Below are 14,892 nucleotides of genomic sequence, written 5' to 3' on the forward strand. Positions count from 1 at the left end.
TATATATATATATATATATATATATATATATATATATATATATATGGTAATGTAATCATTCAAAATACAAATGCATATATGAAGTTCTAGGGTTATGAGGATAAGTTATGGCCATGGGAAAATAGATCTCTAAAAAGTTACCCGGACTGGGATATACAGCCTTCGATTCAAGTCCTTCAGTCCTATCAATAAACTCCTTGATCTTCCAAAAAAAAAAAAAATGCTTTCTGAACCTATTTTTACTTTCCTCTTGCACAGTCTCTCGGCAGAGCTGTCTAGAAGTCAGCTCCCACCTGTGTGGGAGCACTTTCTGCTCCAAGTGTTACCCTGAGCTCTCTGGCCCAGGACTGGGGGTAACAAATCTGGCCGCCCCATCTGCCTTGAGGATTTGATAGGTATGGTGTTGGAAAACAGCAAAATAATTTGCACTGCGGAGTCCTTCTTGGGTCTTTTTAATCGGACAGTTGCCTGTATTAATGGGAATCAAAAGCAGCATACAAGCATTCGATCTCTCAGCACTGAAGTATACCCAACTGTTTTCCTGTTTGGGGCTCCACTTCAGTCCTTGTCTGCATGCCCGCATAAATTTTCACGGACTTGCAACCACTGCCTTTTTTTGGTGGCCCTGGTTATTGGCATCTAGTTTCCCACGTAACACTGACACACATCTGTTCCAATCAATTGACGTTCCCGTCGTAACTGACTCATTTGGCGGGAAAAGCAAGTTGAACGAGCCAGTTGGAACAAAGATGCGTGGGTCTGGGGGAGTGGCAGGGAGAAAGAAATGGTGGGAGAGGGTATTTCGTCTTACAGATCATAAAACATTTTCCAGTAACATTTTTTAAGGTTGTATAATATTACACTCAGTGACTGATTATATTCTACCCCATGTCGTGGGACACTTGGGTGGTTTTCAATACCTAGTGAGTTAAAAATGCATATAAATTACAGACTTGGAGAGATGATTGTATTTTCTTGAAACAGGAGTCTTCTGCGTCCGGATCCAGGCCAAGAGTGTTGATGTAGTGTGCCTTTGTTGGGGGGGAAAAGTCAGTACTGCTAAATGGGGATGGTGGATGCCTTCAAAAGAATATTCCTGTGATTAAATTTTTAAAAAATTATCTTCAGTTCTGGATTCTAAAACTTACCTGTATGTCTTATCCCACAACTTACAGAAATGTCCAATTTTAAATTCAGAGCTAGACTAAGCTTTCCCTGGTTTAAGAGCCACGTCTGCCTAATAAACTTAATACAATGCACGTGCATGCAGCGTCCCCACTAACAAATAACACGTGTTGGGGGAAAACATGAGAAAACAATGGAAAGGTGCCTCCTTGAAGGTGTAACATTGGGTCGATTGTTCAGCCGACTATAAATTGATTCCCTTTACACAAGTCTCCCACACATTATGATGCACGTTTAGCAATGCCGAAAAAACAATTTTAAAGAATACCTTGGAGAGTTGTTAAAGAGAATTTATAGTCTGGAACGAATTGCCATCTTCTTAATTAACACAGAAATGGTTGACTAAAATATTGCTTTATTCACATTTTTGTCCTTGGGGGAAAATCTCGGCACACTGCGACTTGGACCGTGTGAATAATGGTGCAGGATGAATGTTCTAAGTCAGAAAAGGGCACCGGGCCGTCAGAGGGCTGAGTGGGCGCCCTGGCTCTCCAGGCCCCTGGAGGGGGGGCGGCCCGAGCAAAGGGCCGCCTGGCTTCTGGAAGGCAACGCCCCCCGCTCACCTCGCCGCCCCCGCCCCCCGCCCCGCGGGCCGCCGGCTCACCTGGGTCCTGCGGGCGCCCACCGGAGGGAGCCGGAAGGCGCGGGCGCCGTCCTCCCGGGGGGCGGGGGGCTGGGCGCCGGCTGCCCCCGGGCCTCCTTCTGGCTCGAGGGGCGCCGGTGCAGAGCGGGGAGAGAGGGGCGAGGGAGGCCAGCGAGAGGCGGGAGTGCAGCTGCGAGGTGCCTCCCCGACCCCCCGAGCGCAGAGGAAAGGCGGGAACCCGTTCGCCGCTCGGGCCTGGGGCCGGCGCGCCCGAGGGCTGGGGCGACGGGGAGCGCCCCGGGGAGCGCCAGGGGCCGCGGCGGGGCCGGAAGGGCCCCGAAGCGCCCCGCGTCCGCCCCGGGCGCAAGGGAGTCTGGGAGCGCGGCCGCGTGGGCGCTGGGGCCTGCCCGACTGCCCGGGCCTCCCCACCCTGGCAATCGGCAGATCGGCCGGGGCCCCCGCCCGGCCCCCCGCAAGGCCGGTTCGAGGCAGCCGGTGCAGGCCCGAGGGGCTGTAGGTGCTCTGCTGCTTCTAAGAGGACCCGAAGCGTGGGGAAGATTCCACACCTCCCTTTGTCCTCCACCTGCCCAGACGCCCGGTCAAAACCGGTGTGCCGCTACGGCGACTTTCACAGCAGAAGTCAGGCCTCGGCCGCCTCTCCTGTAGGCCGGCTGTCCCGCTCCCAGCCGCCGGGGACCCCCTGTGGGGGGTGGAGGCGGCTCCAGAGGTCGACGGAGGGGCGGCACGAATGAGGCGGAGGGCCAGAGCTCTGGAGGCGGGAAGGGCCCTCGAGTCGACAGCTCGGGCTCTACCATTTTCTTGGGCAAGTGTCAGGCCAAGACCCTGCCAGTGGGGGTAATTTCTTTTCTGGGAGGCCCCTGGAGCGCCAAAGGTGGCCTTGGGGCAGCGCCTCCAGAGTGGAATCCTGGGACCAGATTTGGGGCGATAAGGCAAGAAGCAGCTGGAAAACGCAGGGCCTCATTCCTGAGCCACTCCCTTAGGCCCTTGCTCTGCTGCAGGCCTCAGATCGGGCAGGTCAGGGCCTTCCCACCCGCATGCTGGGATTCACCTTCATGCTAGGCCCGGAGCCTCGCCAGATGCGTCTTTGCCGGAGCCCCCAGGAAGCTCCCCGCAACACAGCCGGGGGGGGGGGCAAGAGGGTGTTGGGAAGGGCCCAGAAACCTGAATCTTTCCTGAACTCCAAAGTCCTCTCCACACGCAGGATGTGAGCCCAGTTACCAGGAGCCACAAAGCGCCTGGTCACCCTTCTTGCCTCCTCTTGCTCCTTTTCCGATCCCTGGCCCCCATTTAGTTGTTGGGGCTTGAAGGTAGTACTTCTTGCTTTTTTGTCGTGTGGGTGCTGTTTTAAGTGATCAGGAAGGGATTTTTGCAATGGTTAAATTTTACCTGGGCGGCGAAAGGGGTGTTAACAAGAAGCATCTTTCACAGTCATTTACCTATTCAAAGAGGGGCAAATGTTTGCTGGAGGGCTAACGCTCTGAGTCCCGGGCCTCGCTGCTCGCCGCTCCCGGGGCGGACACTTGCAGGCGTTGCGCTAGGACTTACCTGGCGGGTGGGCCCGTGCGGGAGTCCCAGCCTTGCCCGGGCAGCAGAAACAATACTCCAGAGCACCGATCGCCCACTGCAGTACTGTTCCCGCTGCTAGGGCACGGCTGAGTGCGGGCCACCGCGTCCCTGCTCGGCGCGCACCGCCTGCGCGCGGCCCCCGGCCACCCCGGGTCCTCGCCGAGCAGTGGCGCCCTCCCCGGACTGCGGCGGCGACTTGAGGGCGGGGAAGGGCGTAGAGGGAGGAGGAAGAGAGACCAAAGCCCCCGCCCACCTACCTGCTCCCGAACTGGCCTTTGGGAGCGGGCGCCCCGCAGGAACACACATCCAGCGGAACCCACCCTTCCAACTTCCCCGCGAGGGGGTATAGCAGCGCCTCACGTTTTGAACCGTTTAAAGCACTTCAAAACATGAATTGCTGCTGTATCCCCTCGGAGTCTACGAAGGGGGGGGATCGCTCTGGGGTACCTGCGGGTGGAGAAAGACAGGATGACTGGGAGGAACCCCGTCAAGTCCCACTCAAAGACGAGGAATAAAGCAAAAGGCAGGACTAAGACGTGTCATTCCAGATCGACGTACTTTTTAAAACTTCACCATTCGACTTCCAAGACTGGCAGGTGGAGCGAAGGGGTGTGACTCTCATTTTTTTCCCCCCAGCGGCTCAATCTTGGGAAAGTGTAGGGTGAAAAGCAGAGGGGTGGGAGACGGGAATGAGGGTGGGAAAGAGTCTTACCTCTAAAGGTAATAATAATAAGATAAAATAAATTGAGGCCCTTTGGCAATATCTGGATCACTCTTGCGAGCTTTAAAGTCTTGGGGAAACTTCTTCCTGCTGCATGTTACAAATCAGAAGTCTCATGTAATGTCCCCGTGAAAAAAAACCACACAACTTTTCATTTATTTGACTTAAAGGAGATAACCAAAATGTCTCTGGCAGCTTTCCCTGATTCTAACATATAAGAGAGCTGGGAAAAAAGATCCATCCATACAAGCATCCGATGTCCTCTTTAACCCCCAGTGCCTCATTCTTGCTGCACACACCCTGCTTTGAGCTCTTCTTAGGGTACCAAAGTATGAGAGATAATTGTCCTTAAATAAAATAGCTGGATGTTTACATATGAAACTGGTTACTCAAACTTATTTATAAATAATTTATACCTTTCAATGTCACCTATTAAACAATACATCAAAAAAAGTTTAAATACTTGATGTCAATTCACTCCTTCCTGTCTCAAGCAGTTCCACAGAAATTCTTTCCTGTCCTGAAATGGCCGGCACAGTGCATACTCCTTAATGATTAACTCATTAGATACCACCTTTCCCTTTTTAAAATGGACACACATTAGCAATAAGTTACACGGTACCCACTCCCTCTCCTTTAAGCGAAACAGTCAATTAAGCAGAGAAGAAACTACTCTGTAACCTCAATCACAAACCTAAAAGTTAAAACAACAAAACCAGCACAAAACTCAAATGGTTTTGGAAATTAAAATACATTTCAATACGGTAATGGACACTTACAGTATCCAAGTCTGCTAAGTGTTCTGGTTCATTTAAAAATCACGTTGGTTTTTCAGAACCAGTACAATGGATGTTGTCTCCTATTTATTAGTTAATGAAATGTGCGGATTATTTAATCAGAGTAAGAACAAAATTCATCACACCAGACGGAGATCCAGTGTTACCAAATACATTACTTATTTCACAGTGAACATAGTTATTAATATAACCACTCCACTCCCTCAATTGGGACATACAATTAAGTGTCTCTAAATTCCATCTTGTTTTGGCTATCCTATTTACAAACAACTTTTACAGTGACTTTTGGGATTAATGGCGAAAAACGTCCTTGGTTGCCCTTAAAAAGAAAAAAAAAAACATGTTTAGCAAATGCACAGTTATACCTCAAAATTCCACAACCCTCTCCCAATAAGTATTTATGTTCCACACAAGTACGTGAACTATCACATCAGATCCCTAATTTAACATTTCCTTAGTCGACTACAGAGAAAAAAGTTATTCGAGAGAGCAGTGGTGTCAAAGGCAAAGGTCCTCCCCAGATCGCTCTGCCAGCTTACTGGAGTGGGATTCATTTTGTACCTTTCACTTAACCCCTTTCTTCTCTCCCAGTGACAGTACAACGACTTACATTCCTAAAAAGCAACCTTGTTCCCCGAGTTTACGGGTTTCCCCTTAGACTGAAATTTACTTACGAAAAGAGATTACAAAGAGGCGTCTTGTCACTTCAGAAGACCGTCAGTCGCTGATACAATAGACAAAGAATCGATACTTGCGAGTGGCCCATAGCCCCACCCCCCACCCCCGCCTAACTGCACTGTGTTTGGCCAAACCGTTTAAGAGCCAAAGAAAACGCCTCTTCCTCTGCTCATATTTTACAACGTTTTGTCTTAATTTTACAGATGCCTTCTTCCCCACACCCCAAACACACGATGTCCCTTCCCTCGGCGCATTCGTGCCAAACTTTCCCAATGTCAAGTTTCCTCCAGGGAAAACTAAACATCCTTGAAAGTTTTAATTGGGCAAAGACAATGCAAAATTAATCATATTTCTTTCCAACACATATTTTCCTGCTTGCAAGTAAGAACCACGAAAAGTCCATTTCCAGTCTGTCAAAACCGGTGGCTCCCGACCCCGGCGAGGCTGACAGTCGGTCACTGCCCCTCTACTCAGTTTGCTGTCCCCGCCCCTCCCTGTTAGCTTTTCCCCCCAGCCCGTTTCCTAAGAATTTTCCCGGCCGTACTCGCGTGCTGGACACTTTCAAGGTCTGTTTCGCCCGCACCCCGGCCCCCAACGCGCTTTACAACCCCAGAGCAACACAGAACTTTTTTCTGCGTTGTCACCAGATTTTTTTTCAGTCTGCCGTAACCAACGTTACTAGCGGGGAAGACGCCAGCCAACAAGTCCCTTTTAAAAAAAATCGCATGTCACCTCTCGCTCCACTCGAAAATGGCGCCGAAATCGAAGAACTTCTTAAATTTCATTGTCAGCTTTTTGCAAAGGTTTCTGGGATTTTCCTGCGAAGCTGCTTCGCCTGGTCTGAGAGCTAGCGAACGAGCAAGCAAGCCAGAGAGGGAAGAAGGGGTGGGGGGTGGGGGGAGGACACAGACAGCGACAGACCGGGGCCGCGCGGGGAGCAGGGCCGGGACTTGGGAGGCGGCGAGGTCGCGGGGCGCGGGGGGGCCGGGCACCGAGCCACGGGGACCGGGCGCCGGGAGCCGGGCTGGCGGCGCGGAGGGCGCGCTCTCGCGCTGGAGGCGGCGAAGCTCGGAGAGCGGCGTGGCAGAGGCGGAGCGGAGCGAAGGCCGGAGCTGTGCGCGCCTGGGAGGCGAGCGGGGAGCCAGCAGAGAGGCTCCGGCAGCTGCCCTAGAAAAAGCCGGCTCCGGGGGCGTGGCCACGCGGTGCTCACGCTCCCCCTTCCCTCCCTCCCCCCCGCCCGGTTCAGCGCGCTGCTCCCGGGCCCGGGGGCGGAAGGGGGGAGGGGGTGAGAGGGAGCGGCGGGGAAGGGGGGGTGAGGGCGCTCGACGCCACCGCCTGGGCCCGCAGCCGCCGAGGACCGAGGGGGGCACGGGGCGGGCGGAGTGGCGGATGCAGAGCCGAGTAGCGGGCTTCAGGGAGAAAAGGGAGAGTTTGGAAAATGGCAAAGCCAGGGGCACAAGGTAGCGCGCGCGCCCCCAGAGACCCACACGACGGTCGCCGCCCCACGCCCATCGGTCCCCTCGGGGTGCCCTCTGAGCTGCCGGGAGGGAGCAAGGGGGCTGAGCAAAGCCTCTGGCGCGGCGCTCGCTGGGGGTGCCTGAAAAGGTTTGGGGAGGAGACCGGGGTCTCGGACCGCGGAAGCGAGCGCTCTCCCCGGTGCGTGTGCGTCCAGACTTGTCGGGACTCCCCTGCCCTCGCCACCCGGCCAAGCCTCAGGGAGAGAGGCCCTTGGCACGAGGCGAGCCCCGAACTGGCTGGCGTGCACTGGGGGGGAATAGAGCACGGAGGGAGGGAGCGCTTGTCCACCCAAGCCCCATTCCAAGAAGGGAAACTGATTTTAAGACTGAAGTGGGGAAACCGGAAGGGCAGAGTCCTTATTGTGGGTGCTAGAGGCGGTTAGGGACGGAGGGTTCATTTCTTCAGGTGGGAGAATGGAGTTGAAGAGAAGTAGGAGGACGTCCTTACACTTAGAAGATGCGCGCTGAAGTGCAGAGGTGAAATGTCTGCAATTTTCAAACGATGCAGCTAACACGCGCACACACACACAGAGGAAGCAAGTGTTGCAATGGGGTAACAGTTGTTATAGCCAGGCTGGGGTGGGAGGGCGGTAAACACGTTCGTCTTGTTCTTTCAACTTTCCTGCGTGTTTGCAAAATGTCATTATAAAACTTCTGTGAGACACCCCTTATGAATTAGCGCCTAAACGCTGTCTAAGAAAATGAGCACGGCTGCTTTTTCTCTCCCCGTCCCGGGTGGCACAAACCGCCGGCAAGCAGGACTCCGTGCGAGCGGGCCCGGGACGGGAAGGGCAGTGGGTAGCGCGGCCTGCAGCGGCCGCAGCCCCGGGCACCGCACGCACGCCGGGCGGGGCCCCGGGGTCCTCGGGGCAGGTGGGCAGCCGGGCGCACCGCGCGGCGGAGGAGCTGCCCGGCGCGATCGCTGGGGCCGGGTGGGCTCCGCCGCGCCCCGCTGCCTGCGCCGCAGGGGAGAGCGGGGGGCCGCGGGGAGCAGAGCCGCGCTCTGAGTCCCCCGCGCTCCCCGGGGGAGGACGAGGCTGTGGCGGCCTGGGACCTGAGCCCTGCTCCCTGCGCCCCGCCTGCGCGCCGGGTAGTGGAGGAGAGCGCGCGGCCGCTGAAAAAAAAAAAAAAATCAGGTGCTGAAAGAAAATGCAACAGTGGCACACACGCGCACGCACGCACACACACGCACGGACGACATCAGTACACGAAAACAGCACCACGGATTCCGCCGTGCTCGGCGCTCTCGAGTTTCTTGAGCTACTTAACTCTCGCATGCGTTTTACTGTGATGTTTCTGTAGATCCGATGCAAAAAATATCTTAATTTCTTTGCCAGGGCGATTTCGCAGACCTAAGGCGTTGCAAGTGCTGCGCGGCCTTCGCTGGCGTCTGCGGCTTTTTTTTTTTTTTTTTTTTTTTTTAATTCAGAGGTCGGGGGAGGGAGAGTACAGCCTGCCGAGGTCTGCCGAGCGTTTTAAAAAAATTAACCAAAAAGATTTAACGACGAAGGTGGGATTTTCAGGAAGGGTTTTAAAACTGCAGTGACTTGCACGACTTCGGCGGGTGCTGAAAACTCATGACTGAACTACAATTTCCCTATTACAGTCTTCAGAATTTTCGTGGACAGGCTGAAAGTTTGCCGGGCTGTCAGACGTGACCGAACAAGCTTCTAAATCCTCGGATAGATCATTTATAAAGCTCCAGTGTCCTTGGGGTGAAAGACTTCTCTGGGCCGTTAAGGCTCGGCTTCGTGGGTAAATTTGCTTGGGTTCATCCAGCTGCGTGTAAGCATTTATTTCCCCACCTAGACGAGTCGAAGGGCAGAAGATTCCAACACCGTAAGACAAAAGTCGAGTCTGTGGCACGTCCTCTAAAGAAAAATTGCAACAGCTTTCTTTATTAAACTCTCTTTGCTACATCAGCAAATTAGAGAGCCAGTTGAATATTGATGAATTCTTTGAGGGTGAGTAACACGGCTCCAGGCCGCAGAAAGGGAGGGCAGGCTTAAGTATTTACTTAAGTGAACAATCTTCAAATACTTTTCAAATATGATGTCTCCAGGATTTTCTTTGGTTTTGTTAGGACCTCTGAAGCAAACCCTAATTCTGCAAATGGCTTCTCATTTCAGTGGGCCCTTCACAACTTGACAAAACTCGCAGGACAGAAGTTGCCCTACGGAGTGCTTAGAAACTCGTCCTGGGATTAGAACCCTGCCCCGGCTCACCAGTGGGACGTCGGGGAAGCCCTCCGCGCGCGCTACTGAGGCAACTTCTCACTGGGCAACCGGGACCCCCAAAGGAAAGGGACACCGGCCTCTGATTTTTGTCCTCTCGAAAATACCATTTCCAAACAAGTGTTTTCAGGAAAACAGTATATATATATATATATATTTTTTTTTTCTTCCTAGATTCTTGGACGCAGCATTCAGAAATTACCTTGCTAAGAAATAATGACAGTCAGCCGAGGGAGGAGAATTTAACAATAGCTTTGAAGGGTCTGAAAGTGCAGCTGAGAAAAAGAAATTAGCTCCAGACTGGAGACGTTCAGCAAGAAAGTTGCGCACAGCAAGGTATTTGGAATAATTTCTGGAAAGTGTTTTCTGAAAAGCAATTGCCAATGAGTGTTTGGAAATAGGTCCTAGAGAAGGGAGTTGAGTGGAAGAGTCTTTTTTTAAATTGGAGAGAAAATTTCTAGATCTTAGCATTTTTATTTTAAATAAAAATGTCTTTTATGATTATGTTTTTCATGGAGGCCTTGAGTTAGGGAAACAAGACTTTCCTTATGTTGTAAATATCCAGAAGTCTTCAGAGAGATAAAATCAGGATAGAGTTACAGATTTAACAGAAAGAAAACAACTGGAATCGTGTTATGAAGCTTCTACTGTGTTATTTGTAAAGGCTTTTTTTTTTTCAGGGTTCAAGAAAAGGCTAGTTGTGAGCAGCAATAATAGAAAAATGCTTGCCCAACCGTCAGATTAAACAAAAAAGATAGTGCCCTTTGGTAATTTTTGTGGCACTTTCTGAAATTAGTTTTGATAAAAAAAAAGTAGTTCTTTGCAAAACTTCGAACTTGGGGGAAAATTTTCAAATCTTAGCTTCTCCCACCCCCATGATCTCACCAGGAAAAAGTAGAATGAATTAGTACATTTTTCCTTTCTGCCAAAGAGGAGCTTAGTAAATCCTTGATGGCTGTTGCTTTTGATTTCAAGGTCTCTTTTCCATCCTCCAAGACGAAGAATCACAACCTTCAATGCTGCAGGGATTTCTTCTTTAAACACGGCATGTTTTTCTTATTGGGTGTGTACTATTATTGTCTTAATTATTCCTGGAGTTTTGCCCATTAAATCTAAGACTGTCTCAGATGACAGAAATGATCGGACCTTTGCGCAAAGGAAGGCCACAGGGAAGGGGCATAGGGTGGCCTCCTTCCCTACTCCGTGCTGTCCCTACAGTGTCACTGTCGTATAAATGAGCCTGACTCCCTCTCCTCTGTGCAGAGTATGAACTGACCGAGCAAAATGCAATGAGAGGGGCAAGGAGACAGAAAACCCATCTCTTGTCACTTGCTTTCACTATAAACCTTATGATCATCAGTCTTTAACCTTACACTTCTAGCACTTTCCTTGAGCCTTCCCTAATGATGAAAAAGAGAGAAGAAAAAAGAACCCAGTGCAGATCCATGCCAGCATATCAAACGTAATGGTGTTCAGGGAGGCCGAAGTGCATTTGGACAGTTGGTTGCTCCATTTATTAAAAAAAAAAAATTTTTTTTAAAGCCCCAAAGTGACCAGCACCAAGGAGGTCCCGTAAGAAAGCACCATGCTGGGCCAAGTGCAAATGACCTCACTTTGAGGATCTCGCTACAGAAATGGAAAGCTCCTCTTGCTGGGTAGAGGGAGGAGGAGGGAACAGGAAATTGAAGGGTGCTAAGGGGTGCTATCTTTGTTTCAAACCGAGATGTGTTTTCCAAACCGTGAAATACTTTGTTGAAATAGGGAAGGAGGGAAAGTCAATATGTATAGTTGCCGCATTTACATTAAAGCCGTTAACACTGAGCTCCCCAGGACTCCCTGGCAGCTCTCCTTGTCCCAGAACCTAACGCATAACCATTTGCACTAAAAAAAAAAAAAAAAAAAAAAAAAAGACTTAATAGGCAGAATTTCTAGGACTGGTGGAAAATGTCATTTCTTTTACTTCCTGTCTCCTAAAATAAGTCTTGGGTCTAAGATCAGGTGGGATTTTGTAGTAGTTACTGAGTGGAGGGAGACCCATCCAGCAGCAGGGAATAGAGCTGGGGATGTGGACCCAGTTTCCAGTTTTCGAATTTGCCCTAAACCCAGGGCTCGGCAGCTTCCTTAGCTCAGAGTTCCCTGGGGAACGTCTAGGCCAGAGACAGTCCCCAGTGGAGACAAGAGTGAGGTGGAGAGTGAGAGTGAGGGCAAAAGAGAGGCAGAAAGAGAGAGAGAGAGAAAGAGAAAGCAAGCAAGCAAGCAAGCAAGCAGGGTAAGAAAGAAGGAAGGAAAGAAGGAAGGAAGGGAAAAAAGAAAACCAAATCCTTTTCCTCCTGCCTTTTAGTTCAAACCAGCCATCTGTGCCACCGGGTCGCCAAGGTCACCTTCTCAGGATGCCCACTGGTCTTCCAGCTGAGTTTCGCCCCCTCCTGGTGGTCCCCTAAGTTCTGCTCTGAAAGCACAATTCCGAGCATCTTAATCCTTGGCACAAAAATCACACAACTAAAAACATAACCCTTGAAAGTGGCCTTCAAGGCCCTCTTCAGCCTGGCTCCAATCTGCCCCTCGGTTGTGCCCCCACCCTCCCGCCGCACCTTCTTCGCTCCCCTGCTAGGAATGTTTGCTCCTCCCATTTCCTCATCCCTCAAGGCCCAGCTCAAAGGCCACCTCCTCCTTGAAGCCTTCACACATGACCTCAGAGTGAAGTGTCTCTGCCCTGTGCTGTCCCAGCACATTAGTAGAGTTAGTTATTCTGAGTCTCTTCTCAGCAGACAGCAAGCTCTGGCGGATGGGACGCGTCTGTCTATGGGTAGATTCTCAGCACTTTGCACAATTGCTTTGCACCATCAGTTGGTCTCCAATACACGTTCATCAGACAAAAGCATCCCCGAGTGGGGCCAAGAGGAAGTGGAGGGATCCAGAAGGTGTTCTGTGGGTGGTAGAGCTTATGGCTTTACCGCTGGCTTAGGTGGCCTTTGGTGCCCCTGGGACTAACATCCCGAAACACATCTCCTTTCATAATAATAATAAAATCAGCTACTCAGTGCAAACCCTCTCCCGAAATACTATCATCATTGTTTTATGCTTTTCAAACTAAGTTTCAAGCTGGTCCTTGAAGGAAGGTGGAGCTTGGCTGGAATGGGGGACACCGTGTGCTCAGAGGCCGGGAGTCAGAGAAGAGCTGGACAGAGGATATCTACTGGGGAATTAGCTGGAGATTGGGCTGGACAAATAGTGTCCATCCAATCTAGAACAAATAGATTACAGGGGGCCGGCAAGTAGGCAGAGGAGTTCTGGCTTTGGTTGCAAGATGATGTGAAGGCTTTAAAGGGCCTTGAGTAGGGACATGATGTAATGAAAACAGTGTTTGCAACACATTGACTTGGCTTACATGGTAACTACAAACTCTGACCGATGGCAAACCTAGATGACCTGCGTAATGGGAATGTGCTAGTTTCCACGCCACGCAGGAAAGAGTGTTCTTAGTAGGGGAGAGAAAAGATGGAAAAATACCGTCTTGTTGTATTTGATGCCTATTATGCTTCAGGAGATGAGCTAGGCTTTTAAAAAATTATATTTATTTATTTGAGATAGAAAGAGAGAGCCCTGAAGAGCAGAGGGAGAGAGAAACTTTTTAAGAGAAATTTTATTTATTTTAGAGAGAGAGAGCGCAGAGAGAGGGGAGGAGCAGAGGGAGAGGGACAAGCAGACGTCACAGTAAGTGCAGGGCCCCACGTGGGGGGCTCCATCCCACAACCCTGAGATCATAACCTGAGATCACGACCTGAGATCATGACCTGCACCGAAACCAAGAGTCGGACGCTTAACCCACTAAGCCACCAGCCACACCATCCAGGCGCCCCAAGGGAGAGAAACTTAAGCAGACTCCAGGCTGAGCAGGGACCCCAGTGTGGAGCTCAATCTCACGACCTGAGATCAGGACCCTGAGCTGAAACCGAGAGGCAGATAGATGTTAAACCGAGGGCGCCACCCAGGCGCCCCTGAGCTCAGCTTTTTTTTTTTTCAGCTGCTTTCTCAACCTTTCTCTTTCTCCCCCCCCACTCCCCCCCACTTCCTCCCTCTCTCCCACGCTGCACGTGCACACACCAAAACATCCCCCAACTAGGACTTGACTGGCCTTTAAAGTTAATCAATTTCTTGTTAAATCACTCATACACATGTTTTAAAATACCAGTCGATATCAGGCAAAACAAATTCTTCGAAAGAATCCAGAAACCTTACCACGTGCTGATTTGACGGAACAGAGGGACGAACAGACACACCTTCCGGCCTGACGCTAGCCATTTTGGGGTGGTGGCAGACCTTCAAACTGGAGTATGTTAATTTTCACAAGCTCCTTAAAAAAATTGTCATCAAATATTTTCAGGAAGTTAAAACAACATGGAAAGTAACGCGGGCAGCTTCAATGTTCCCGGAGTTCCCGGGAGTCACCCAAGTATCACAACATACGTACAGCTAAGGTACCTCTGAATATAATCAGAAGGCTGTGACTTCTCCACCCTCGTGGGGCAGAATTTCAGCAGATGAAATATGAAATGAAAACGAGAATTAATTTGTAGTTTGGGTCATTTTTAAAAAGGCAGATTTTTGCAAAGATTTTTTTATTTTGATTGCAGACTGTAAATTATTCCAGGGAGTTGGTGTGGGAAGGTCATTGAGGCTGACTTTGGGTCAGTTTGTCCCTAAGCTGACCCACCCTTTGTAGTTGGGAGGGTTGGGCTTCCTCTCACCGCAAAGAAACCAGTCTCACTCCCTCTATGGGACTTGGTCCTTCTCTCCCCACACTGGCTTTCTTTTAGTATCTTGACACGTAAACGCTGCTTAGAAAACAGACCAAATATTCTATGGGCATTACTTGGAAAATAAACTTTTCTTTTAAAGATGCGTGTGTATTGAAGTTGTAGGCTTACGACTTAAAAGAATTCTTGATAGAAAGAAATAGGTATTTGGCCAAAAGTCAAAAATTTTGAAGTAACTCTAAGAGGTGAATAATCTACATTAGCATGGTGTTTATAGAATAGGGTGTGCGTGACAAAGTTAAAATAACATTGAAAATAGCTTGGGTAATTTAAATATTCCTCCTCGTAGCTGTAGAATGTAAGTGCCTTCGAATGGTACTAGTTTCTAGACAGCTGGCGGGGATTTTTGTATGTTCCTTTACGTTTGAAAACTGGTCCTGGCATTTGCTTCTCTGACTCAGAGCGAGTCCCCCTTCCCAGTCGGAGAACATCTACAAACGAATGCTGACAAAGCCACTCAGGGAAGGACCAGCCTGTCCCTTCCCTTCCTGAAACCTGTTCAGGAATACCCGCCCCCAATCCTCCCCCCTGCTCTTACCCAGCCAGCCCCTCAGCTAGTGCTGGTTGATAGTCGGCCAGCTACTTGGATGTCGCGCGTCACCCTTCCAGGTGAGTTGCAGGAACGTCACCAAGGAACGGCCAAGCCAGGTGGTTGGGAGTTGGGTGAGAGGCAGGCAAACACATGGAAGTTGTCAGTGACGGGAAGGACCGCGTTACTACTAATAATATGAAGTCAATGAACAAAGCCCCTGCCTCTTGATTTTGAAGCTGGA

The sequence above is a fragment of the Ursus maritimus genome, assembly GCF_017311325.1.
Source record: "Ursus maritimus isolate PB19 chromosome X unlocalized genomic scaffold, ASM1731132v1 scaffold_X1, whole genome shotgun sequence".
Taxonomy (NCBI): Eukaryota; Metazoa; Chordata; class Mammalia; order Carnivora; family Ursidae; genus Ursus; species Ursus maritimus.